This window comes from Temnothorax nylanderi, unplaced genomic scaffold (genome assembly GCF_030848795.1).
Source record: "Temnothorax nylanderi isolate EJ_2023f unplaced genomic scaffold, tnyl_v1.0 TNYL_tig0364_pilon, whole genome shotgun sequence".
In the NCBI taxonomy this organism is placed as follows: Eukaryota; Metazoa; Arthropoda; class Insecta; order Hymenoptera; family Formicidae; genus Temnothorax; species Temnothorax nylanderi.
Genome location: NW_027249426.1, coordinates 152,448 through 179,289, shown reverse-complemented (window position 1 = coordinate 179,289; position 26,842 = coordinate 152,448). Strand labels below are relative to the sequence as shown.

Here is a 26,842-nt window from a genome sequence, read left to right as displayed (position 1 = left end):
AGAACCAGCAAACATGTAACTTATAAATGTTTAGTGTAAAAGAACTTAATTAAATTAAACTTTTAGAAAGGAACAATTAATTATTAGTTAATAATTAATTAACAAGTTCTTGCCATTGTAATTGTAGAACAAAAGAATCTTATTATAAGTTTAAAAATTGTTATTTTTAATAATAATGACCATTTAAAAATGTTTTACACAGTAATACTTTCAGAATCAACACTTTTTTCGAAGGACTTAGATACTTTACTTAGTACATATTCTATACTAGGAATTATAAAATCCCATTTTGTAGTAAAATTATAAATATCTTTCTGGATTAGCATCCAAAGGTGTTCACTCATTATAGGATAGTTTACTTGAAAAACATGAAATGTTTTAAAACATATATCGATTGCCTCTAAAGTACTATTTGTTTTGTACAAAATATCATCCACTTGAACGTAAGTTTCTTTAACTTCATAAAGGGACCCAAGAATAATAATTATATACGGTTGCAATGTAATTTTCAGCATCTCAGCATGTTTTCTTGCTTCTTGTTTGATTAGAGTCATATCTCCAGGAATCTAAAAATACAGAATAAAAAATATTATAAAAGTAAAATAATTTGTGTGACATGGAACTTTCATACTTTAATTTTATAGAACTGTAACGATGCGCCCCTTTCAAAGGCATCGTTCCCGGCAAACACCCTCCGGATGCCGCCCGACCGATCCTCCGTCGGGCGAGAACAGGGCGCGGCGCGCCCACCCTTTTTTTTAAACGTACCAAAAGTACCGTGTGCGCGAGCAAAAGCGCGGCACCGGTACCTCCTCCCGCGCGGCTCCGACAAACGCCGACGGGAGCCGATCCGCGCCGAAGACGAGCGCGAGTACTCGTACCCCCGCGCGGCTCGCCTGAGGATCGGCCTCCCTCCCACCGAACCCGCCGCGCCGAGATATATAAGACGGCGTTCCGGCGAGAAGAGGCAGTTCGTCTCCGCTCCAGCGTTCGCTATCTCCGACGAAGCCTACCGAATCCTAGGGCGACACACCAAACGGGGTTCAATGCTCTGCGCCTCGACCGAGAGCTCTCGGGTGTCCCCGACCTCCGTCAACCGAACTCCCGACGGCAACGGCTAAGCGGGGTCGAGCACGCTCGGCCTCGTAACGAGTTCTCTCGCTACCAAAGCCCCGGGCTCCTGAATCGTACCGACCGGCCAGCTTGCACCTGACCGGCCGCTCCGTTGTACATATCGCGTTCCGTCGTTTCTCGTAACACCGCGCCGTGTGCCCCGGCACCGTATCTTCTGTATGTACAATATTGAATAAACGTTGTCGTGTAAGTCATATCTGGTTACTGTCTCTGGGCCTCCTATCGAACTCCTGATCAGTGCTGCCAGTAATCGGCCTCTGGTCGCATGGTCGCATAGGGAGGGGATGACGTACACAAGCGAGCGACCGTGTCCGTGTGCGCTCGGCACTTCGGCCAGCTTCGGCGGTAGAAGAGTGCAGACATACAATCTGCTGTCTCTTTCTTTCTCGCTATAGCTATAGCTAATGCCGCCAGCCGCGAGAATTGCACTCGCCGCTCGTATGTTTCTTTTCGTACATGTAAATAAATCTGTAAATGGAAATATATTCTGTACATAAAAAGATGTAAAATAATTAAAGAAATAAAGAATAGAAGAAGCGTAAATGATAAATGACTAATAGAAATACATTCTTGGCCAACATGTCTACCTCTTTCTTCAAAGTTCCGTTATGAATTAAGAAAAATAACTTGTAATTAATACAAGAAAAATTGAATTAAAAATTAAATTATTTGTCTCAAATAGAAAATTAGAAAATATTCTGTTAGTATATATATTAGTGTATTTAGAGTATATTTGTCTACTTTTTTTTACTAATTCTGTTTTTCATTTTCTAAATGAAAAACGGTAATCTCTTCCGTTATGAAAAAAATTTAAACAATTGTTAATTTGACAATTCGACAATTAATAAAAAATTATAATTCAAAAATAACGTTTTACACAATTGTAAAGCATATTGCAATTATAGTGCATAGGAATATACACAAGTAGGTATTAATATTATCACAATATTAAACAAACAACTGTTTATATTTCCTAATAGTGTATACCTAATACATTGAAAAGGGAAAGTTATGCGCAGTGTCATTATTACAAGTGGTCTTCCGCACTATTTATGAGGTGCCACTAATAGTGCGTTAGATTTTTAACGTGGACCTTCGCCTGTAGCCCTATTATACCACATTTTTTTATATATGTACATATATATAGATATAATTTCTGTATTTTCTACATCTATTTTTCATAGATGTGATGTCCAACACAGTGTTCGACAATTTTTTAACACATCTATTATTATTAATAGATGTGATGTCCAACACATAGAGTTTCCGACAATTGTTATATTGATGTCCAACACATAGAGTGTCCGACAATGTTTTAACACATCTATTATTATTAATAGATGTGATGTCCAACACATAGAGTGTCCGACAATTGTTATATTGATGTCCAACACATAGAGTGTCCGACAATGTTTTAACACATCTATTATTATTAATACATGTGATGTCCAACACATAGTGTCCGACAATTTTTATATTAATGTCCAACACATAGAGTGTCCGACAATTTTTATATTGATGTCCAACACAGAGTGTCCGACAATGTTTTAACACATCTATTATGTGATGTCCAACACAGTGTCCGACAACTTTTTAATACATTTTTTTGAACATTATTATGTTGTAGACGAACTAGCTATTTCATCAGCACCATATAAAGTTAGATTACTTTTTTCTCGTTTAGAATCAGCTGCATATAATTTGCCGGTTGACATACGAGACAAATGCTGTTCAGTTACTGCCATGTTTACAGCTGTTTCGCCTCTCGCCTTCAATGCTGATTTTAATACGCAAGTGGCATTAACAGTGGTTGAAGAAAGTAAATTGCGTTTTTTGGATTTTAAATCAGTTAAAACTGAAAACGTTCTCTCTGGATCTGCATTTGAATTGGGAAGACATCGAACAGCGCTCAGAAGATTCCTTAAATTGAGATACTTGTAAGTATTATTCAACGAGCGGCGTTGTAAAATTTCTTTCCACATCTCATCAAAATTTAATGTGGACAAAGTCTCTTTTTCTTCAACAGTAAAATCTGCTGGTAATGCAAGCCACTTTTCTCTTAAGGAGTCTTCATTGAAACCACCGAGACAAATGGCAACGGAAGAAACATGCTGGAATGAAGATTCCCTATTACTACAGAATAAAGCTGTAGATGGTTTAAAAACTTGTAATTTTGTCAAAAAATCATTCGTAATAGGCAATCTTTTACGTATTTCCTCCGCAGCAGTAAGGTAAAATTGTAAACAATTTTGTCGCACGATTGTAACTGTATCTACATGATCTTCTATCATTAGATTATTAAGATACTCTTCACAATCTGTTCCAAGAAAAATTTCATTTATATCTTTCTGAATTTCTTTCTGTGAAAAATTAATATTTATAGCTACGTCTTTTAGAAATTCGTTTTTAACAAAGTTTTCGCAGACTTGGGAGAGAAAGTTTGCAGATTTTAACTGTAACAAATGAATTCTCGTTTGTTCCGATTGGAAAAAGGCATTGAATGCATTAAAGAAATTTAATATATATTTAAGAAATAGAAGATAAGCTTTCATTTCTAAATTGTCCATCATAGACAAAAGATGTTCTCCAGACTTCTCGCTCACAACCATTTCCTGTAAAAAATAAAGGATCGTATCCCATAATTCCAAAAGTCTCTGGACACATGCGTGGCGAGACAGCCAGCGCGTTTCACTCAATTTTAGAATTTTGCGATATTTGTCTTGAAAACAATCGCAAAACTTGTGAAAAATTGCCGTACGTTTCGGGCTACTATTAATGTAAGAAGCTATTTTTTTTGTAAATTCATCACAAAATGAAGGTATTTTTGCACATGCAGCGTGCGCAGCTAACGCGGCTGAGTGGCATGGGCATGGAAATGTTAATAGATGTTTGCACATCTGTTGTACATTCGTTTTAAACGATAAATGTTTTCCTGTCATTACCGACGCATTGTCGCATGACAGGGCAACAATATTTAAGAAGGGAATTTGTAACTTATACATTTCACTCTTAAATGCATTGAATAATTTTTCAGCACTCGAATCTCTCGCATCAATATTGATTAATTTCACTAATTGCGAGCGAACATCTAATGTCTCAGTATCAATATACCGAGCGAAAAATGTCATCCATTTTTCATTGCAAATATCAGATGTCTCATCGACAAAAACGGAGAATTGTGTTCTCTGAAGATTGTGAACGACATGTTCATTCTCAACCGGATATAAAACGTTAGAAATTATGTTTTTACATTTCGTTCGACCCATCTTCATGTTTTGCAACACTTCAGGATCTTGTCCTATGTCTTGAAAAAACTGAAGAATTTCTGGTGCCGTCTGATGAGGAATATTTTTCTGTGCAACAAAAGCGGTGAATTTTATTTCCGCTGATTTTGTACGCTCATCTAACGACAAAGGAGATTCCTTAGCTTGCGTATTATAATCATCATTTGATTTGTTCGCTTCGATATCTTCTTTTTTACGTAAGCTTAAATGACTTTCAGATTCTGCGTGCCGACGAACATGCGATAAATGAGCATCAAAATATTTATCGCAAATTGCACAAAAACATATTTTGTTATCATGCGGAACCTCACGTAACCATAACTTAAAATCATCAATATGTAACCATTCGATTTTAAACACTGACGTTTTCGGTGTTTTATGTTGTACATGTACAGCTACATCATCAACAGATAATGACACATTTTCTTTTAAATTTTTTCGGTGGCACGCAGAACCTGCATGTCTGTTAACATGTGCTGCATTGCAGGAAAAACTTTTATTGCAAACAGTACAAAAATAAAGACTTTCATCAGATGATACTTTACGTATCCAATCTTTATAACGCTTATCACTAAGCCAAGCTTCTACAAAACTTCGCTTAGGTTTTTTGGGCAATGCATCACACCTTTCCATATCGGAAACAAAGCAATAAAAAGGAAAAGCGAAAGAAATGAATAAAGAAAAAATGAAAATGAAGGAAGTAAAAAGAAATGTATGTGTGTAGTGTGTGTTGCAAATAGAGATCAGGACCCCGTGGTTCGTCACTCCCACAGTAATTACTGACTCCAAACCCTCTCTATTTACGTGTATGTGTGCGTAGAGTAAGTAATGATGAATGCTTGCGAAAAGAAAGCAAAAAAGAGAATAAAATATCTTCTTTCACCTTGAAAATCGCTAGGAATACCGAGATATCTCTGTACCTGTGTGACACGGCGATTTGCAAGACAGCAAGAGGCTAGAATAAACAAAATCGCATCGCGAGAAACGTGAATGCGTTACCGGTAAGATTGCAAAATTATCGACATAGCACATAACAATAGATAATAATACACATCTATTAATAATAATAGATGTGTTAAACAATTGTCGAACACTCTGTGTTGGACATCTATGAAAAATAGATGTAGAAAATACAGAAATTATATCTATATATATATGTACATATATAAAAAAATGTGGTATAATAGGGCTACAAGCGAAGGTCCACGTTAAAAACCTAACGCACTATTAGTGGCACCTCATAGGTAGTGCGGAAGACCACTTGTAATAATGACACTGCGCATAACTTTCCCTTTTCAATGTATTAGGTATACCCTATTAGGAAATATAAACAGTTGTTTGTTTAATATTATGATAATATTAATACCTATTTGTGTATATTCCTATGCACTATAATTGCAATATGCTTTACAATTGTGTAAAACCAGTGATCGGCAAACAATAATAAAATTATGATAACCGATTACTTAGTTAATTATTAATTGAGAAAAACTATTTTTTGATTACTCGATTAATCAAGTAATCTGAATAATAATTTTTTATTACTCGATTAATCAAGTAATCGGAATAAGAATTTTTTGATTACTCGATCAATCAAGTAATCAGAATAAAAATTTTTAGTTACTGGATTAATCAATTCTGATTACTTGATTAATCAATTGCTCGATTAATCAATAAACAGTGTAAAATATTCATCAACATTAAAACGAAACGATTAAATAAGATTAAATTAATAAAAATTAAAAGAAGAGCTTTATTAGACATAAAGATAACATTAAGTTAACCATTTATTATTACAAGTGGTCTTCCGCACTACCTATGAGGTGCCACTAATAGTGCGTTAGGTTTTTAACGTGGACCTTCGCCTGTAGCCCTATTATACCACATTTTTTTATATATGTACATATAGGTATAACCTCTTAACGTAAATATAGAAACATATGTTAAAAACCAAAATTTTTAATTCATTTTATCGTGCTATTGTGCTTAGTTATACTGAGTGCGTACTAGTGCGATCATCCGAATTCGCTAATTGAAAGGAAAACTTAGGAATGGATACAGTATTTCAAATAAATGAAAAGTTTAAAATATTTTTTAAATTATATTATATTTAAAAATAGACATTTAAATTTTCATATTTCGGGGCCCGGTCACCCCAACCGCTTCGATCGCCCCGACTGCTTCGGCCGCCCCGACCGCCGCCTCGGCCGCCCTGACCGCCGCCTTGGCTGCTCCGCTGGCGGTACCAGCGGGCTCGAGCTCTGCCCGCTCCCCTTTTTCTCATTCCTTAAAAATAAATATATATATATATATATATATATACATAATTAGTTTCATTAATATACATATTCATTAATAGCTGCTTTCCATTTACATCAAAACTCAGATAATTCTCACTTGTGACGTCATAACTCAGTTGAATGCACATTTTTTTTCATGCTGGCAAGTAAGATTCAACTGAGTTTTTATCCACAATCGAGACCATATGCTTTAATGAATCTAATAGACTCACATATTAAAAGTGAGGCTATGAACCTGTATTATTATGCGATAGCTTTGTCACCAAAATAAGCAGGTAAATACAAAATGACATATCTTACCTGAGTATAAAATACTCACATAACTGAGTGACTCAGATCACTTGAGTGTAAATGGAAAGCAACTAATATACATAATTAATTCAATAATGTACTTCGATTTAGCAATGGTTGTTGTTGCTGCTGCTGCTGGGGCAGCGGCTGTTGTTGCTGCTGTTGCAGTAGCTCTTGGGGCTGCTGCTGTTGCTGTTGCTGTTGCAGTAGCTCTTGGGGCTGCTGCTGCTGCTGCTGCTGCTGCTGCTGATACAAGAAATCCAGCTTCTGCTTCTGCTGGATTTCTTGTAGGACCGTTGACACGGTCCTCTTAGGAGTTTCTATTGAAATAACAAAAAAAATAAAATAAAATTGGATAATAATAAAACTCTAATGATAAATATTAGTTAAGATTTAAAGAGGCTAAAGAGTCAAAGCCGGTTGTCCACAATAATGAATATGCTTCAAAAGTTCTAAATAAAAAAAGTATATAAACGTTTCTGCCTGTTATTAGACCCTTTTTAGTATAAATTGTCGCATATTCTATTATAAATTAACGTGATACTAAATAAAATATTGAATTTAGAAAATTTGCAATTTGTTGATTAATAAAGTCAGTAATATTCGTAGCAGTTCAACAAATGAAAAAGTTTTAAATTTATCAAATCTACTCTTTTACGGGACATTTTTACATGGATCTCACAGAAAAATATTATTTTACAGACGTGAAAAGCAATCACTTATTTTATTTTGTTTAAGTAACAATTTTCTTCAGCAAAGAATATTTTCTTAATATAATGTAAGATATACTCTTGACAAGTCCAGAATATGTTGTAAATAAATGTGATTATGATGACTTTAGAGTAAAATTTGCGATATTATTTACACTGAAAAAGGTGTAATAATAGCCAAAAACGTTTATATAAATTTATTTATATCTTTGAAACATATTTGTTAGCACGGACAACCGGTTTTGACTCCTTAACTTCTTTAAACTTTCTTAGTAAAAAAAGGAAAATAATTTGATGTATTACTTACGAGACGAATTGCTCTGCATAGCGTCCGCTTTCGTGGTCGAACATAAACACAATAAGATGTAAACACAACCGAGGATATAGTAGATAGTAGTTGAGGATCCGCGTATATATATATGTATCGTCTAGTGTTTTTCAAATGTTTTGAGTGAGAAAGACGAAAAGGACGCGCGATACAGATACGTATCTATATATATGTACTGTGACGTTGCAGTTTCGCTGCATCGTTGCAGCGCCCCGCCGCCGTCACAAGGCGCGGGTTTCGCGACCTTTTTCACGCCCGAGGACGGTTCAACGAATCGATGCGAGATCTCCAGGGGCATATTGTAATCGCGTTGCATATTCTGATCCTTTTTGTTTTATTTTGTATCATTTGCGTGGCGCCTCACCGAGCCGAAGACCGGAGTTTCCTGAGAGGATGCAGAGGATCGCGGAAAACGGAGTCGACGAGAAAGATAACGGCGAGAGATCGGACGACGGCAAGCGGATCGAAGCGACTCGCGGGCCGCCGAGAGCGACGGAGCGCAGGAAAACACGCGCGCGGCGCGTGACACAGCGGCGGGTGGACCCATAATGACAGGGCTCCGGGACGCCGGGGCTAAATCCGCTAATCTGCCCTCCTCACACTGCTGACCGGATTCCGGGATAGGTGGCCACCATTCCCGAACCGAAAAGGAGGAATACGGAGGCAGACACGTCCCGTCCGCCGCCGGGAAGAATCCCGGAAAAATTGCCGCGCGAGCGAAGGGCCGTTGAGCGCCCTGCGGAAAGCCGTAATTCACGGCCCTACGCACGAATCCGCCGCGAGCCTGCGAGCTCACCCCTCATTGATCCGCGCTCCAACGTCGCGGGCCGCGTACGCCCGGGGTGGGGTGCGCTATCGATTCCGCCATCGAGCGAAATTTCGGGAGCATTCGTGGATCGTCCTCGATAACCGACGCACGTCAAAGGCCAAGTCGCGATATTCTCTTCGCGTTAAGTCGCATTTTGGGAGCTGAGTACGACGTCCGGCTGCTCTCTTTCGACCCTTGGGACGACGGCGAGGACCCTCGGGAGAGAATCTGCCTACGGTGAGGTTGCCTCGGTAACGTTTTATGTAAAGCCACGACACCGCTCCCCGGGTCGCGCTCTCGCTCGGGAAAATTCGCGATAATTAGCGTATTCGCCGACAAGGCGTATTTAGCGATCGATAGCGAGAGCGAGGGGCACCGGAATGGTCTCGTGGCCGTGGGATCGCGATCGAAATCTACGAACCTCTGGAGATCGCGGTAGGCGCGTCGATGACGACGTTCGATATCGCGAATACGCCATTTCTCGCGCCCTTCGCGTTCACGACCGCGTGTCTCGTTATGCGTAGGATTTCGCCCGGTCGAATCTTAGATTCTGCACGCGTAATTAATGGCGTCAGAGGGATATTCGCGTTGGTTTGATTGCGTTACTCACGATTCGCGTTCGGACATTTGGAGTATCCTCGCGATTTCGGCTGCGTTGAGATATTATTCGCGGTAGGATGTGGATCGCCTTAAGATACCATTCGCGTCAACCTAATGTTGTGTCTCGTTGCTACTCGCGGTAATTCCGTTATCTTTCTCGCGTTAATTCGAGTATTTCGCGTTATGCCGAGTGTCTCGGCGCATCACATTTCGCGTTGGACGATTGCTGACGATCGCGGGTGTTGCGTTCGATCAGAATCACTTGCGTATTCTCCGTTTCGTGCGTTAGGATAAATCGGTCATTTCGCGTTAGTTATAGCATTGGTCGCGGTAATTCCGTCTATTTTCTCGCGTTAGTTTAGTATTTCGCGTTACGTCAAGCGCCCCGGCGCCTTATTCTTCGCGTGAGGATATCCCTGGCGATATCACATGTTGCGTTCGTTCCTTCTTGCGTTGGGACGTTACTCGCGTCGCGTTCGTGCGTTAGTTTAAGATTATTCTTTGCGTTAGTTTAAGATTACTCTTTGCGTTAGTTTAAGGTTATTCCCTGCGTTAGATTGAGATTATTACTTGCGTTAGAGTAAGATTCTTATGGCGACAGAATCCCGGCACGGGTTTGGGAACGTGCGTTCACGCGCTCCAAGCGTGGCGCATTATCATTTCGCGGTATTTCGCGCTATTATTTCGCGTTTATTTCCGTTATGTCGTAGTCAGTCGTAATTTGTACCGATATTCTATGTTATTTGTCCGCGAACTTTTCTACTATTATTAGCTGTGAAATTATATGATCTCGATGATTTTGTAAGTTTAGTTTTCCTCACACGTCCTCTTGCTGCGCCTTCCGCGCGTTTACTGAGTTAACGTAATTTTCCGTTTATTTCTGGCGTCCGCGTTATCATATTTTGTATCGAAATTTGACGCCCGCGTTATCTACCACCTGCTATTTGCTTTTGTTTTGAAAGCCACATTGGCACTTACTGTTCCATCCAGAAATTTCTACCGAATAAATGTTATCTTTTATCTGTTAACCGCTTGAGTTCGTGATCTTGATTATTTTGCGTTACCCCGCCGAATACCGCGCTGCCCTTCATCAACCCCGCCCTGCTATTAGGTCGAGCTAGCCATTCCCTCGCACACCGACTCATTTTGTTTTGCGTCTCGTTTTTGGTTTCTCGCGATTTCGCGGACGCGAATTTACGCGTCTGGCGCCCAACATTAGAATCTTTTCGTGGAGTGTCGGAGGTGCGAGAGAATCACCGGGGAGGCCTACCATCCTGCTCTCCTTTCCCCTTTTGATCCGGCACACGTCCCGGACCGCTCCGGGAGTGAAAAAGTCGTGACAGTACATATATAAAAAAAATGAGGTATAATAAGGCTACAGGCAAAGGTCCACGTTAAAAACCTAACGCACTATTAGTGGCACCTCATAGGTAGTGCGAAAGACCACTTGTAATAATGACACTGCGCATAACTTTCCCTTTTCAATGTATTAGGTATACACTATTAGGAAATATAAACAGTTGTTTGTTTAATATTGTGATAATATTAATACCTACTTGTGTATATTTCTATGCACTATAATTGCAATATGCTTTACAATTGTGTAAAACGTTATTTTTGAATTATAATTTTTTATTAATTGTCGAACTGTCAAATTAACAATTGTTTAAATTTTTTTCATAACAGAAGAGATTACCGTTTTTTATTTAGAAAATGAAAAACAGAATTAGTAAAAAAAGTAGACAAATATACTCTAAATACACTAATATATATACTAACAGAATATTTTCTAATTTTCTATTTGGGACAAATAATTTAATTTTTAATTCAATTTTTCTTGTATTAATTACAAGTTATTTTTCTTAATTCATAACGGAACTTTGAAGAAAGAGGTAGACATGTTGGCCAAGAATGTATTTCTATTAGTCATTTATCATTTACGCTTCTTCTATTCTTTATTTCTTTAATTATTTTACATCTTTTTATGTACAGAATATATTTCCATTTACAGATTTATTTACATGTACGAAAAGAAACATACGAGCGGCGAGTGCGATTCTCGCGGCTGGCGGCATTAGCTATAGCTATAGCGAGAAAGAAAGAGACAGCAGATTGTATGTCTGCACTCTTCTACCGCCGAAGCTGGCCGAAGTGCCGAGCGCACACGGACACGGTCGCTCGCTTGTGTACGTCATCCCCTCCCTATGCGACCATGCGACCAGAGGCCGATTACTGGCAGCACTGCTCCTGATCCGACGAGCTAGTCCGCGTTCGATTCACAAGGCAGGCCGTTACAGAACTTTAATTAATTTTAAACTTTACTAACGCTTGCATGTTTTATCAAGCTCTCTTTGGCATTAGCTATCGAGGGGTTGTAACATTTGCCTTTATATTTTTTCAATCTTTTTGGTGGAATTAAGTGTGGCAGTAACATAAGACCTACAGCCACTTTTGTATCTAAAAAAATTAAATTTATTTCTTAATATATTTATATTTCTAATTAGTTTGTACATTTACCAACTTCTTAATTATTATTAAATGTACATTTTTTCCTAATTATAATAATAGATAAATATTATTAATGAAAAGATAATTACCAGTTGAAATATTTTATCTTTTAATTTTTTAAACATTAAATTTACTTTGTCATGTTTGGTGTTAGACGTTGAATATTTGATTATTACATCCATAAATTGTTGCTAAATATTTAAATCTAAACTGACTTTGCTTAGATTCATTGCGTCGAAATCTTGGACAATTAATTGATATCCTTGTGGATGTTTTAATACAGACCATCTATTAAGGAGATTATTCAAAGTTTTTTCTTCAGAATTATTAAGGTCCTTGCGCCTGATATCAAAAGTAAGCAGCCAATGTTGGAGAACTAATTCCCATGGAACTACAATCTCATCTAACCATTTGATACTTTCTTGCATTTTATTATCTATTTCCTGTGAAGCTGTAAATTAAATTATATTTTAAAATTAAATTTTTAAAAGTAATTACAATTTACTTTATTCAGTCTCACAAACTTAAACCGAATAAAACATAGAATTTGGAATTAATAGTTTACCAGTAAAAAATTAATCATTTTCCATATATTTTGTAATTTCTAAATTTATAGGGTTTGTAGGAGACAAATAATGATAAAATCAATTTTCAAAAAAATTATTTTTTTAAGGTTACATCAAGGTCATCGGTACTTTCTTAAATAGAATTGTATGATTTTTTTACATAAAGTGATTCTTCTAATTATTCTACATATAAAAGTATTAAGGTAGAATTATTAAAAAATAAATAGTTTACGAGGTATTTTAGACTTTATTTCGGTACATTTTGACATAAAATATTAAATATCTCGTAAACTATTTGTTTCGTGCTCGACGTGAATGTGTCCGAGCGCGATGAATGCCGGAGCCACTCAGATAGAGTGCGAAACGAGGGGGAGGGCGGCGAATGAGAAATCGTCTATCGTTCTCGCGATTTATTTTCACTAGCAGGTTTTATTGCACGGACACTGTCGTGGCCAGAATCAAACGGAGATCTTGAGTCGGTCGCACACGCGACCTGGAGATCTTGCTAAGTTTCCTCGGAATGCTCTTCCGGCGGCAATCGCGCAGAAGGAACTCTTGGTCGCGAGAGGTTGAGACAGCGATCGCGACGACAGATGTCCCGAGGCTGGTGTTGAGCTCGATTCTCACGTTCGGATTGTCTATCACACACGCACTCAGCGATGGGTTTGGCGGCGATGCCGCGCTCAACGGTGGTGAAACCACGCACAAAGTTTGCGGATGTGTTGCGAAGAGAACTTGATGCTAACGTGTACGAATCAAGTCTGACTTTCATCGTTCGCTTTCGCTCCGAGGGCATGCGCGCACCTCTCCAAAGGGCCATGTCAACACGTGATCGACCACGCAGGACGGCGTGATCGATCAACCGCGTGCGGATCGAATCTGTGCCACGAGACTGACAGCAGGTGCGTAGCTGTCAGCCTCGCGACACGGTTACAACGCTCCTTAACATACCGCCCGCCTCGAAACAGAGGTTTCGACGATAGTGACTCTCGAATGAGTCAAGAAACTTAAGGCACTAACTTAAATCTAAATTATGTACAAAAACTATTTACAGATTACTTAATGCTAAGGAGGCGACGCAAGTGCGGTGGCTCAGACCGCCCGCCGTGAGCGAGGTAATTCGACGGCGAATGTGAGCGCGATGCTTTCGAGTTAAACGCCTTCTAAATCGATCGGGAGGATACAGATCTTGACGATAGGGCGCTTATACTCCGTTTTGACCGTTACAACGCGCGTTAGTCCGTCGGGGCCGGGGTGACATTGAGTAACTCTAGCGAGTTCCCATTTACAAGGTGGCAGGGCGTTATTTCGCAATAGGACTAGTTGCCCGACTAGAATTGGAGGCTGAATTCGGCGCCATTTGACCCGCTGCTATTTGACGCACAAGTTGCCATCAATACAACCGGTTCTCATTTAATGTTAAGAGGGAAGGAGAAGGAGAAACGGTGATTGCGGACCCGATTAGAAAGTGACCGGGTGTCAATGTTTCGTACTCATGAGGGTCGTTTCGCAGCGGAGCGAGAGGACGCGAATTAAGACACGCTTCGATTTTGCAGAGAAGTGTGGAGAACTCCTCGAAAGTCAACGTATAATTTTTTATAACGCGACGCAAATGATATTTTACTCTTCTCACTCCTGCTTCCCATAATCCTCCAAAATGAGGCGCTGATGGTGGGAGAAAATGCCACTGACAAGGGAACGGTTGGAAGTGTCCCTACCCGATTTAAATGCGCTTTGGATATGTTGTTGAACATCAAAAAATATTAGACACATATTTTTTTTTAGCGGCTTATCTTGACGTTTAGGGGTTGGAACAACCCCTCGAAAAAAACGGATTTTATAGTTTTTTGCGAATATCTTCGGAAATATAAGGCGTAACAACAAAAAATTTATACAAAATGTTTATGGCTTTTTGTGCTCTTTACAATGGCGTAATCAGATTTTTCAAATTTGTCAAATTTTTTAATTTAACTCCACCCCCACCTATTATTTTTGCCAAATATAACAATTTTTCCAACGCAAATTTAAGAGCGTCGAATTCCAAATACATCCATGTATATTTTTATTATGATACCATTATTCAATTTTTGGCAAGACGAGCTGATATGTGGTATAGGCGTCGCGCGCTGCAGGTAGATGTTGCGTTATTTCTGTTCAGTTGCGCCGTATGCTTAAAAATTTCCTTTTCAACTCCGGGATGACCGAAAGCGCTGATGCGAAGGCCAGCGCAAGGCGCTGACAGCGAGAGGTTAACGCTATTTCGAGAGTCCTGGACTAGCAACTAAAAGTCGACTCCGACATTATAAATACCGCCGAATTGTAAGATCGGGCGGGCAGTCGCAAATCATAATCTGAACGAACACGTGCGTCACATTAACCGCTACAATAATATACTATCCCGGTTACGGTACAACAAAATCAACAACCAAATTCACGCATTTGAATATCATTTGCTCGTGTCATAATTCCGGAAAGCAAGCATTTCAGATCGTAAGTTTGAAGTGTAAAAAACTGTGTGTTGTACGCTGTCGTTTTGTGAACATGTAAGTGCATTTTATTGTTAACTTTTATTGGTTTCTTACGCTTGTTACTTTTTCCTTTGATATTGAATATTTAATATAATTTTTTATTCAGCTTTTACTCAATTCTTTGCCAGTTTTGCCAGTGACTATATAATCTTCTGGGGAGGTGCACTTGGACACGGTACATTTTGACACCGTTCATTTGGACATGATCAATTGGACACCGTTTATTTGGACACGGTCATTTGGACACCGTTTATTTGGACACGGTTCATTTGGACACGGTTCATTTGGACACGGTTCATTTGGACACGGTTTGTTTGGACACGGTTCATTTGGACACGGTTCATTTGGACACCGTTTATTTGGACACGGTCATTTGGACACGATCAATTGGACACCGTTTATTTGGACACGGTTCATTTGGACACGGTTCATTTGGACACGGTTCATTTGGACACCGTTCATTTGGACACGGTTCCTTTGGACACGGTTCATTTGGACACGGTTCATTTGGACACGGTTCATTTGGACACGGTTCATTTGGACACGGTTCATTTGGACACCGTTTATTTGGACACGGTCATTTGGACACGATCAATTGGACACCGTTTATTTGGACACGGTTCATTTGGACACGGTTCATTTGGACACCGTTCATTTGGACATGATCAATTGGACACCGTTTATTTGGACACGGTCATTTGGACACCGTTTATTTGGACACGGTTCATTTGGACACGGTTCATTTGGACACGGTTCATTTGGACACGGTTCATTTGGACACGGTTCATTTGGACACGGTTCATTTGGACACGGTTCATTTGGACACGGTTCATTTGGACACGGTTCATTTGGACACGGTTCATTTGGACACGGTTCATTTGGGCACCGTTTATTTGGACACGGTCATTTGGACACGATCAATTGGACACCGTTTATTTGGACACGGTTCATTTGGACACGGTTCATTTGGACACGGTTCATTTGGACACGGTTCATTTGGACACGGTTTATTTGGACACGGTTCATTTGGACACGGTTCATTTGGACACCGTTTATTTGGACACGGTCATTTGGACACGATCAATTGGACACCGTTTATTTGGACACGGTTCATTTGGACACGGTTCATTTGGACACCGTTCATTTGGACACGGTGCATTTGAACAATGTTCATTTGGACACGGTGCATTTGGACACCGTTCATTTGGACACCGTTCATTTGGACACCGTTCATTTGGACACAATTAGACACCGTTTATTTGGACACGGTTCATTTGGACACCGTTTATTTGGACACGATCATTCGGACACGATCAATTGGACACGGTTTATTTGGACACGGTTCAATTAAACACGGTTCGTTTGAACACCGTGTGTTTGGACACGGTTTATTTAGACACCGTGTATTTGGACACGGTTTATTTGGACACGAATCATCTGGACATCGTAAAAAATACGGCCTGTGCAGTTGGACACCGTAAAAAATGCGGCCTGTGCAGTTGGACACCAAAATGCGCGATCTGTGCAGATGGACACCAAAATGCGCGATCTGTGCAGATGGACACGAAAATGCGCGACTTGTGCAATTGGACACCGAAATGCGCGACCTGTGCAGATGGACACAAAAATGATAGACATGTTAATCATAAATTATGTTAATATTGTTGCATAAATTATGTTAATATCCTTACTCGTCAATATATCCTATATAATATATCAAAGTACATGCGTGGGCGGGGGGGGTGGCCTCGTTCCCCCTGCACCCCCCATGGTCGGTATGAGTGGACCTAGGAGTGTGGGCGGAGGGCTTTGCCCTCCCCCCGCACTCCCCATGCACGTGGCGGTGTGGGTAACGTTGAAGCTTAGGCAGGGGGCTTCGCCCCCCGCACCCCCCTAGGACACGCTTTCGGCGTGCCCGGGTAGGAAATGTACCTCGCTTTAAGCGTGAGCGGGGCGGACTTTGCCCCCCTTGCACCCCCCCATGCACGCGCATTTCGGTGTCCAACTGCACAGGCCGCGCATTCTGGTGTCCAACTGCACAGGTCGCGCATTTCGGTAACCAACTGAACAGGCCGCATTTTTTACGGTGTCCAACTGCACAGGCCGTATTTATTACGATGTCCAGATGATTCGTGTTCAAATAAACCGTGTCCAAATACACGGTGTCTAAATAAACCGTGTCCAAACACACGGTGTTCAAACGAACCGTGTCCAATTGAACCGTGTCCAAATGAACCGTGTCCAATTGATCGTGTCCGAATGATCGTGTCCAAATAAACGGTGTCCAAATGCACCGTGTCCAAATGAACGGTGTTCAAATGAACCGTGTCCAAATAAACGGTGTCTAATTGATTGTGACCAAATAATCGTGTCCAAATGAACGGTGTCCAAATGCACCGTGTCCAAATGAACGGTGTCCAAATGAACCGTGTCCAAATGAACCGTGTCCAAATGAACCGTGTCCAAATGAACCGTGTCCAAATGAACCGTGTCCAAATAAACGGTGTCCAATTGATCGTGTCCAAATGACCGTGTCCAAATAAACGGTGTCCAAATGAACCGTGTCCAAATGAACCGTGTCCAAATAAACGGTGTCCAATTGATCGTGTCCAAATGACCGTGTCCAAATAAACGGTGTCCAATTGATCATGTCCAAATGAACGGTGTCAAAATGTACCGTGTCCAAGTGCACCTCTCCCAGAAGATTATATAGTCACTGGCAAAACTGGCAAAGAATTGAGTAAGAGCTGAATAAAAAATTATATTAAATATTCAATATCAAAGGAAAAAGTAACAAGCGTAAGAAACCAATAAAAGTTAACAATAAAAATGCACTTACATGTTCACAAAACGACAGCGTACAACACAGTTCTTTACACTTCAAACTTACGATCTGAAATGCTTGCTTTCCGGAATTATGACACGAGCAAATGATATTCAAATGCGTGAATTTGGTTGTTGATTTTGTTGTACCGTAACCGGGATAGTATATTATTGTAGCGGTTAATGTGACGCACGTGTTCGTTCAGATTATGATTTGCGACTGCCCGCCCGATCTTACAATTCGGCGGTATTTATAATGTCGGAGTCGACTTTTAGTTGCTAGTCCAGGACTCTCGAAATAGCGTTAACCTCTCGCTGTCAGCGCCTTGCGCTGGCCTTCGCATCAGCGCTTTCGGTCATCCCGGAGTTGAAAAGGAAATTTTTAAGCATACGGCGCAACTGAACAGAAATAACGCAACATCTACCTGCAGCGCGCGACGCCTATACCACATATCAGCTCGTCTTGCCAAAAATTGAATAATGGTATCATAATAAAAATATACATGGATGTATTTGGAATTCGACGCTCTTAAATTTGCGTTGGAAAAATTGTTATATTTGGCAAAAATAATAGGTGGGGGTGGAGTTAAATTAAAAAATTTGACAAATTTGAAAAATCTGATTACGCCATTGTAAAGAGCACAAAAAGCCATAAACATTTCGTATAAATTTTTTGTCGTTAAGCCTTATATTTCCGAAGATATTTGCTAAAAACTATAAAATCCGTTATTTTCGAGGGGTTGTTCCAACCCCTAAACGTCGAGATAAGCTGCTAAAAAAAAATACGTGTCTAATATTTTTTGATGCTCAACAACATATCCAAAGCGCATCCAAATCGGGTAGGGACACTTCCAACCGTTCCCTTGTGAGTATTGTCGCTCGCCGTAGAATTGAGAAAATTCGGATCCGAGACAGCTGCCTTGTACGCGACGGTTAATTCACGGTCCGCGCCGACGAACGTGGTCCCGTTGTCCAAATGCATCGACGCCGGCAATCCTCGACGAGCGCAAAAACGAGTGTACGCGTCCAAAAAGGATGACGTGGAATAGCTTCCGACTAATTCTAGGTGAATGGCTCTTGTAGCGAGGCACACGAATAACGCGATGTAAGCTTTGCAAGACTTGATCCCGCGACCTCCCGAAGCTCGTATCTGAACAGGTCCTGCGTAGTCGAGACCGCAATGTAGGAAGCTACGAGTTGGTGGAGAAACTCGCAGCGAGGGGAGATCTCCCATGAGTTGTTGAGGAGCTACGGCCTTCTCTCGCGCGCACGTCACACATTTGTGAATGAGGGATCGTACTATCTTGCGAGCTTGGAGGATCCAATAGTCTTGGCGCAATGTGAGGAGCGTGAGTTGAGGACCGGCGTGGAGCGATCGCACATGAGCGTGCCGTATGATGAGGGACACGAGTGGATGAGATGAAAGAATGACAGGGTGCTTAGTGCGATCGGGGATGGGAGCATGTGTTAATCGACCTCCTACTCTCAGAAGGCCGTCTTGATCAATGAAGGGGTGAAGAGAGAGTAAGGGACTTTTTCGAGCAAGGGATTGATGTGTGGACAGCACTTTTATCTCATCGAAAAACAACGTAGCTTGTATAGATTTAAGCCAAAAAATTTTTGCTTGATGACACTCGTCGGCGGACAGAGTGGAACCGGGAGATGAGGACGGAAGGCCGTCGCGTTTGATTCGGCGGCAATGATTGACAAATCGAAGAATGAGCGCTGTGACTCGAATCAACTTGGGCCACGACGAAAAGCGTTTGTCAAGATCCCAAGAGAGAACCGGTGTCGCGACTTGACAAATGACTGGTTTTTGCTCGAGTTGGGTTTCATAAGGATCGTTTAAATCCTCGCGCGGCCAATAACTTTGGGGAAGGTGGAGCCATGGAGGGCCATTCCACCATAGGGCATGTTCCAGTAATTCATGTCCCAGTAAGCCGCGAGAGGCACAATCCGCAGGATTGTCGGTTGTAGGAATATGTCGCCATGAAACATGCGGAAGAAGTGATTGAACTTCATGGACTCGATTGGCTATAAATGTCTTCCATTTTGACGGATGCTGGCTGAGCCAGGCGAGCACGATCTTGGCGTCAGTCCAGCAGTGGCAATCTGAGTCCTTGAGGACTATAGATCGTCGGATAAATTGAATTAACCGCGCTAACAAAACCGCGGCGGATAACTCTAAGCGCGGTACGCTCATTGGTTTGACCGGAGCTACTTCAGATTTGCTAGTTAACAATGAGATAACGATTCGGCCCGACGATGTTTCCACTTTTAAATATACAACGGCAGCATAGGCGCTAGTTGATGCGTCGGCAAGTCCGTGGAGCTCACAACGTACGGTGTCAGATCCAGAACCTGTCCGTCGTGGAATTTGCAGTCGGTTAAGAGCTTCCAGATGCGTGTAAATGTTCTGCCATCGAATAAAGTGGTCCGCGGGGATGTCATTATCCCAACTGAAGTTGAAGCGCCATAGCCGTTGCATGAAAATTTTGGCGGTGACAATAACGGGCGTGGCCCATTCTAGAGGATCAAATAGTTTGGCTATCGTGGACAGAATGGTCCTCTTAGTACGAGGAGGGGTTGGATCAAGGCTGACGCTAAATTGAAAGTGATCTGAAGATGGGGCCCAGCTGATGCCTAAAACTTTTACGCGTTCGTCGTCTTGAAGAGTTTTGTTACAGGCGAGGCCGTGGTTGGCCGAATCGATGTCGGACAGTAACTCAGACGAATTGCTCGCCCATTTTCTTAGTTCGAATCCACCTAAGCGCAAGAGGGCTTGAAGCTGGTCGCGAGATTGACGTAATTGTATCGGATCGTCCTCGCCGAAGAGAACATCGTCGGAGTACCGTTTTTTTTTTAAGGATGATGACGGCCAGAGAAAACTTGTGACCTTTATCTATTACAAGCTGAATGATAACGCGAAGCGCTAAAAATGGCGCAGAGATCATTCCATAAGTTACGGTTAATAACACATACTCTCGAGGGATGTCTGAGAGGTTAGGTGTCCACAATATTCTTTGATAATTGCCGTCACGCGGGTCGACACGAATCTGCCGGTACATCTTTGTGATATCCGCGGTGTACACGTATCGAGATTGGCGCCATTGCAATATGACCGTAGGCAAATCTTGTTTAAGCTTAGGTCCGGCCAGTAGATGATCATTCAGGGAGGATCCGTTTGCAGTCAAGCACGACGCATTGAATACAACCCTTAAATGAGTTGTCACACTGTCGTCACGAATAACTGGATGGTGGGGAATATAAACGATTTGCTCATCATGTGTTGGAGACCGAGGTACTTGGCGCATATGCCCTAGCTGTTCATATTCCTTCAGAAAATCTGAATACTCTTTCCGTTGCTCCGGGTTACTTTGAAGCCTCCGGGTGAGGCGTTGCAGACATTTTTCAGCAATGGTTCTGGAATGGCCGATGGTGATAGGAGGGCCGGTTTTGAACGGCAAACGAACCATGTATCAACTATCTGGACAGCGCGAATGGGTTTGACGGAAATGCTCTTCGCATTGTTCGTCAGCAGGGCTAAGAATGGAAGATCGGGGAATTTCTTCAACTTCCCAGAAACGGCGTAACTCGGTTTCGAGTGAGTCGCCTTGAGAACAAAAATGTGAAGTCATCAACGGAGGAGTGCTGGACAATGCGCTTGATGACGTGTGTGACGAGACCAGAGAAGAGGCCAAAGGCCCGGAAATAATTCAACCTAACGCGGTATTTTGAGCGATCGGTCGCCCAGTTGCTCCCTTTCGGAGGCCGTCGAGAATCAACTCGCCGTAAAGATCAGCGCCAACAAGAATTTGAATGGGATCTGTGCTCATGGGATCCGGATCTGCCCATGGAAGGTCCGCGAGATGACTCAAAGTGAGTTCAGTTTCCACGCGCGGTGGAATATATGAAGTTAAAGATTTCAAAATCAACGCGGTCGTCGAGAATGCCGGTGCCGTGCGGTCACGTGGAGAAATCGTGATTGTAGCCGCGGAGCGGTATATCCAGGCGTTGACACAACTAACTTCCGAAATAGTTGTCGGCAAGCGAATTTGTTTTAAGCGTAAACATTGAGCGAGGTTCTCTGTAATGAAGGTCATTTCCGACCCCTGATCTAACAGGGCTCGAACCGTGACGGTACGACCTGACGACGAGCCGACCGTTATCCAAGCCGTAGCGAGCAAAACATGTACTCGCGCGGTAGCGTTTGAGGACGTAAACAGTGAAATTACTTCAGCTTTTGTTGTCGCGTCGGGCTGGGACGGCTGACTCGTCAGCACGACTTCTAGAGCCTTTGGCTGAGAGTCCGAGTCAAGGTGAAGCATAGTGTGATGCTTACGTTGACACAATCGACAAGTGAATTTACTGGAGCACGCTTGGACGGCGTGACCTTTACTCATGCAGTTGAAACAACGGTTTTCTTTTCTGACTAAATCGCGCCGTTGACTCGGGCTCTTACTTACAAACTGCGGACATGTACTGAATTTATGCTTCAGTTTGCATAATGAACATTGCGGTGGCGACTGCGCGGACGCAGCCGCACTGTTAATCTTTTGTACGCTCGCTGGTTTCAATTTGTCGGAGGGAGAAGGGGGGACCTTCCACTCCTCAAGCGCGCGAATCCGATTGTCAAGGAATTTACTGAAATCTTCATACGACGGAGAAGTGCGTTCCTCACTATATTTTAAATTCCACGCTTTGCGTGTTACTGTATCGAGTTTCGACGAACCGAGATTGACTAATATGTCACTCCACAGTTCTTCTGGTGAACGATTCAACTTGCTCAGAGCGGCGACCGCAGGTAGATTAAGCAACGTTGACATATGCACGTTGATGAGGCGGCGTTTGTTTTCAAATCGCGTATTCAACGTATTCCATGCAATCGCGAAGTTATCGGCCGTGACGTAAATATCCTTGACGCAATCAAGGGCCCGATCTTTTAAGCACGACACAAGAAAGTGCATGCGCGAGAAATTCGACAAATCTTTATTGTTAATAATGAGCGAAGTGAATCGATCTCGGAAGCTCTCCCATTCTTCATAATTACCGTTAAAGCCGCGGTAGCTTAATCGGCGGTAAGTGAGACAGCGAAAACGCGGATGATGATCCCAGCGGGTGATGTCCAGATTCGAAAGATTGGTTCGGACTCACGTAAGGATCCAGTTTCTCGAGACATTCGGCCATAAAGTCGGAGGCAGCCTGGTATGCTTCTTCACAAGCCTCGTATTGCAGTTCCCGGAAGTATTCGACAGAGGGACGGTCAGCAGCAGGGGTGGCGGCGAGAAGGGCAAAATGCCCGTTTTGAACTTGCGTCCAGGTATCTTTGAGCGCACTGATTCGATTTCGAATTTTGGCAGGAGTAAGATTTTTCTTGCCGATTTTTCGGAAATTGTCTATTGCACTGTCGACAGCTCGTATCAACTGCATTTGTCGTTCCCGAAGTTCAGCCATTTTGAACTGACTTTACGCGCAAACGTTCTCATCGCGAACTCGCGAGAATCTCGTTTCGATCCGGCTCGAAGGACCAGATGTTTCGTGCTCGACGTGAATGTGTCCGAGCGCGATGAATGCCGGAGCCACTCAGATAGAGTGCGAAACGAGGGGGAGGGCGGCGAATGAGAAATCGTCTATCGTTCTCGCGATTTATTTTCACTAGCAGGTTTTATTGCACGGACACTGTCGTGGCCAGAATCAAACGGAGATCTTGAGTCGGTCGCACACGCGACCTGGAGATCTTGCTAAGTTTCCTCGGAATGCTCTTCCGGCGGCAATCGCGCAGAAGGAACTCTTGGTCGCGAGAGGTTGAGACAGTGATCGCGACGACAGATGTCCCGAGGCTGGTGTTGAGCTCGATTCTCACGTTCGGATTGTCTATCACACACGCACTCAGCGATGGGTTTGGCGGCGATGCCGCGCTCAACGGTGGTGAAACCACGCACAAAGTTTGCGGATGTGTTGCGGAGAGAACTTGATGCTAACGTGTACGAATCGAGTCCGACTTTCATCGTTCGCTTTCGCTCCGAAGGCATACGCGCACCTCTCCAAAGGGCCATGTCAACGCGTGATCGACCACGCAGGACGGCGTGATCGATCAACTGCGTGCGGATCGAATCTGTGCCACGAGACTGATAGCAGGTGCGTAGCTGTCAGCCTTGCGACACGGTTACAACGCTCCTTAACACTATTCATTTTTTTATGACTCTACCTTAATACTTTTATATGTAGAATAATTAGAAGAATCATATTATGTGAAAAAAATTGTACAATTTAATTTAAGAAAATTTCGATAATCTTTATGTGACCTTAAAAAATGGTCAATTTTTTCGAAAATTGATTTTATCATTATTTGTCTTCCTTAAAACCCTACAACTTTTATATGGAACATTTTTTCCAAAAATGTTTTATTTTGAAGATAATTGGCTAAATCATTTAAAACAAAACGCTCAGATATTTGCCAAAAAAGTTTTTTAGTAACAATAAGAATATGTTTTCCATCAAAACAATACAAAATTATTATTAGTCTATCAATTTTAAATTATTTCACTATTTTGACCATGAGACTGAATGGAGCTTTTAACAGTATTATTATCAAATATAATTTCAAAAATAATTACAGAAAGAAAATTTCTCTTATATTTATATGAATAAACATACCATCATCTTCTTCTTTATTTTCTTCTCTTTTTAATTTAGCTTTTAATTTTTTATACAGAGTACATCTATTTCGCCACATATTCATTAATTTACCACGGGCAATCACAGATTTGTTTCTAATAGAATCTTTTTTTGATATAGGTGGGATGTAATATGTTACTACTTTAGTAGGAAAAGTAGAAACTATCATTTTTTAAATATAATCAGCCAAATTGTTTGTTAATCTATATAAAAGTAAAAGTATATAAATATTATATAGTATTATATAAATTAAAAAATATATTAATAAAAATGAGATATAATATTTAAAAACATACTTTGCATTTTTATCTTCAATATCGTTAATGATAATGTCACACAATTTATTTCCGAAATTTTCTTGCAATTCATTTTCTCTTTCGTAATAACTTAAAATCTGATATCCCATTTTATATTTTAAAAGTAGATCTTTTAGAGGTATCATAGATTCATTATAATTGATTACAGTCTCTTCTTCTTTTTCTTCTTGTAATTTCTATTATAAAGAGAAGATCAGCTTTTAAAGCATATATTATAATTAAAAACTTAATTAGTGTTATTTTGTATATAATATATGTATTATATACAAAATCACTAAAATTATATACAAATATGTATTATAATTTTTAAAGAAATAAGAAATATTTCAGAAAAGCAGAGAACATACCATTCTTTTTTTTGATGGTGAATTATCTACGGTTTGACATGTACTTTTGAAATAATGCTTTTTCCAATAAGATAAGAATATCACTCTTTGACCAATAATTGGTATCAATTTAGATATAGTAGATTCCGATAAATGTTCTAACGTATCCATAGTAATCATGTTTTCTAAAAAGGTAAAGCACCAAAACTTAACTTTTGTCATATATTATAAAGCATCTATAAAATATACAGTACAATTTATTTTAAATTATTTATTAAAATAAGATTCTCCAAAATTTTGAAAGAGACGAAGAGTGAGTTAAGCTAAAATTAAATATTATGCGACGTTGGTGCAACCGGACCTTAATAAACTATTATACATACGAGCATAATAAAACATGACAGGCAATATTAAGGGAATGCTGGAGTGACGGCCGAACTCCGACGGGATAGCGCCATCATCTAAGCGGAACTAAAAACGTCGATAATAATTATCGACACTTCTAATCTGTGTTTTCTACATTACCGGGCTATCTCAGAACATGTGTTGGAAATACATGATACGTTGCACACATGCAATGTGTCGACGGCCTCGGTAGCATGTGTGTGACAGATGAGTCTCGTGCCGCACACAAGTGCGTGCCGTGTACGTGTGCGCTGAGAGCACCGCATACAACCGAGGCCCGTTTCTATTATTCCGTAATATTCGTAGTATCCCCACTCCACAGCGATCGGCACGGGCTCGGATACTTGCGCATATTATATAGGTATCCGAGCCCATGCCGATCGCTGTGGAGTGGGGAGCCATGGGGAGTGGGGATACTTGCGCATGCGCATGAACGTCAGACTCAAGCGCCTAAGTTTCGTTCTCTGCCATCAGCCTTAGATTGACGATCGCACAGAATTTGTTCGTCCCGAGTTACGCATATATATATGCTTGCTATTGCGTATAGAGTACTGTCGCGTTTATAACGATATATATATATATATATATATATATATATATATATAGATTAAGGGGTCTACCCTGGAATTTTCAAAAAATCGATTTTTTATTGGCTTAAAAAATCCTTTGAACCCTCTAGAATAAGGGACAAAAGGTCTCATACCTGCCAGAAATCGTTTTCATTGAAATTTCGAGCTTTTTACCCAAGCGCTCCGGCGTGCTCCGAAACGCCTACCTGCGGCAAATCGTTACCTGCTCGGCGGGTACAGCGTAATGATTTACTATTCATTTTACTATTCATTTTTAACATTTTTTTCAACGTTGAGTGAAATGGTGAAATGCAAAGAGTGCGGTGGAAATATCACCACGCTATGATATGGTCGTTTGCTCCGAAACGAGTGTTTAGTGACGCAAAAACAGTTGAAGTGGCATCGTATTTTGCAGCAAGCATCTTCAATCACGGCTACGAGAGTATCCTGCAAATAATGAGCGTCCTGAATTTTCAAATTGGGCCAAATGCCGTTGAAATGTGCGACAAAGCAGATGAGTTGAGAATTTCGGTTGCTGACAAGCGGTCGTTCGAGACCTCCAAAGAAGGACGAATTGAGAGAAGAACAGCACGATCGGCTCTCGAAGAGGATTTTCACGAGCAGGAAGGTTCACTGTATGACGCAGGAATGGCTGATTAACGGTAAG

At 41.1% G+C, this 26,842-nt stretch overlaps 1 pseudogene; it reads right to left on the bottom strand.

Annotated features, from left to right (window-relative positions):
• Window positions 1–145: 145 nt before the first annotated feature.
• On the bottom strand, window positions 146–25,381 carry LOC139781801 (uncharacterized; annotated as a pseudogene).
• Window positions 25,382–26,842: the final 1,461 nt, after the last annotated feature.